Source organism: Physeter macrocephalus, chromosome 2, assembly GCF_002837175.3.
Source record: "Physeter macrocephalus isolate SW-GA chromosome 2, ASM283717v5, whole genome shotgun sequence".
NCBI classification, from domain to species: domain Eukaryota; kingdom Metazoa; phylum Chordata; class Mammalia; order Artiodactyla; family Physeteridae; genus Physeter; species Physeter macrocephalus.
Genome location: NC_041215.1, coordinates 21,202,199 through 21,204,774, shown reverse-complemented (window position 1 = coordinate 21,204,774; position 2,576 = coordinate 21,202,199). Strand labels below are relative to the sequence as shown.

At 49.9% G+C, this 2,576-nt stretch overlaps 1 protein-coding gene across 2 annotated transcripts in view; it reads left to right on the top strand.

Moving 5' to 3' along the window:
- Nucleotides 1–2,576, top strand: part of FSD1 (fibronectin type III and SPRY domain containing 1) — a 16,265-nt gene that overhangs the window by 10,856 nt on the left and 2,833 nt on the right. The window lies entirely within an intron of this gene.

Genomic DNA, 2,576 nt, shown 5'->3' with positions numbered 1-2,576 from the left:
CCGCGGCATGTGGGATCCTCCCGGACTGGGACACGAACCCGTGTCCCCTGCATCGGCAGGCGGACTCTCAACCACTGCGCCACCAGGGAAGCCCATGTCCTTCCTTTTTTAAGGCTGAATGATAGTCCCTTGTGTGGCTATACCCAGCTTTCTCTAGTAGTGGCAGCTTACGTAACTAGAACTCAATACCAGAATCAGAAAGCTGACACGGGTACATTCTGCAGTGTTGATTCACTTTTCACCAGTTTTACACGCACTCATTCGTGTGTGCCTGTGTAATCCCATATGCAGTTTTATCCCATGTGTAAATTTGTGTAATCACCACCACCATCGAGGTGTAGATCTTCTCCATCACAGGCTTCTGGATGCATCCTCTTTACCTCTCTGGCCTTTTCCAAAATCCATAGTGAGCGAATTCCTCAGGGCAGGAACTTGAATCCCTCAAAAGACCTGCGATATTCAAGATAATGATGAATTCGCTCACCTATGTAAATAACCTATGTGGTTATTTGCAGTCCACCTACTCTCTCGTTGATTGTTTGGAAGACAGGAAGGTTTTGGTTAAGAGTTTATAACTTACATTCCTTGACCCATCTCATCCTCATGTGAACCCTGCTCAGTGTTGGGGATATGATTGTTGGGTTGCAGAGTAGGAAACTGCGGCACGCACTGTCAAAAGTCAGATGGGTTCGTGATTCTGAAACCAAGCCTCCTGGGTGGTAGTCTTAGCTCTGGGGCAGTAGATGGCGCTGCTGGGCAAACCACCTTACTGTCAGAAAGGGGGCTCCAAGGAAGGGTGAGGCAGTCTGGGTGGGCACCTGGAGGAGGTTAACAGCCAGGCTGAGGCCCAAAAGAGAAGGGGGGGAGAACAGACTTCCAGGCAGAAGAACAGCCTGATCAAGGGCTCAGAGGCCAGAACACTGAGCCTTTGTGCCTGGAACTAGTTAAGTTTGCAGAGGGAACAACTATAGGGAGAGGGGAGAGGAGGAACGGGGACTTAACCCTGAAGGCAAGGGGATCTATGGGAGATTTCAGAGCAGGGGGTACTAAGTGTTGTTTGGGATGCCCAGAGAATGGGCACCCCGTGAGGAATGCCCAGGAGGCAGCTGGACATGTGCTCTGAGCTAAAGGTTGGGCTGTGAGTGCTGTGGGTGGAGAGATGGTGTCTGAAGGGTGAGAAGGGGACAGTCAGCAGAGTGAGGTGAGCAGGGGTTCCAGACTGAGGCACCCATACATTTGAGGGTATGGAGGAGCCTGCAAAGAAGACCAAGGGGGAGCAATGAGAGGGGGCAGCCAGGAGAGGGCAATGCCATGGCTGCCAAGGAAAGAGAATGTTCCATGAAGGAGGGAGTGGTCAGCCAGATCCTGAAAAAAGATGATTAACAAGGCCAGGGAGTGAGGCAGCCGAGAGGGTGGGTGTGGACAGCTCTCCAAAGAGGTTTTGCTTGAGGGAGAAGACAGCTTGATGGTTGCTTTTATTTTGTAAGATTAGAAGAAATTAATAATATATTTAACAAGGCCAGGGAGTGAGGCAGCCGAGAGGGTGGGTGTGGACAGCTCTCCAAAGAGGTTTTGCTTGAGGGAGAAGACAGCTTGATGGTTGCTTTTATTTTGTAAGATTAGAAGAAATTAATAATATATTTTTAAGAGGATAGAAATGGAGGGTAGGATATATCCTAGTAGTATGGAAAGTCTTTAAGGAACCAGGCATGGCTAGATCCAGGGGTTCCAGCAAATGACTCGCTCAGCTCCGTTCCCGACACTCGTTGGCTCTAGGGGCTGTATTCTCAACGAGCCTTGCTGACGTGCTGGCAAATTTTCTCAAAAGGAGCTTCCTCCTAGCTGGCCAGCCCAGAGGAAAGACAGAATCTGCTCGTTATATTACCAGGGTCCCAGGGCAGATTCTGATGGGCTAGTTTGGGTCATGTGCCTATCCCAGGACCAATGGGTGTGGCTGATCCATAAAGCATCCTGATTGGCCGGTCTGGGTTGTGGGCAGAGCCAAGTGATACCCCACAGGTGAATGAGGGCAAGGATGGTTTCTCAGGGATGTCATTTCTAAGATAATCCTTAGAATGAAGGGTGGTGGGATTACTGTGGGACACAGGGGCCTCTAATCTATTGCTCAAAGTGTACACAATGTTGACTCCTCTGTTGTCTCGTAGGTCTCAAGTTTGACATGAAATACATGAATTTCCGTGTGAAGGCCTGTAATAAGGCAGTTTCAGGCGAGTTCTCTGAGCCAGTGACCCTGGAGACACCAGGTGACTGGCTCCCACCCCTGCCCTGGCTGAGACACCATAACCCCTTACTCCCAGGGCCCCAGGGACTGGTGTCTGAGGAGAATCTTCTAAGTGGGATTCTATGACCCTTTTTGCCATGGTTGCCAGGAAGCTCAGTGCTCGGTCCACAGTAGCTTCTTTAGCCTGAGTGTCTGGTATAAACTTGGTATTGTTCTTTGCATTTGCAGTTGATCCCATTATACCTGGATGGTTTTTAGACACACACACGCACACACACACACACACACACACACACTCTCTCTCTCTCTCTCTCTCTCTCTCTCTCTCTCTCTC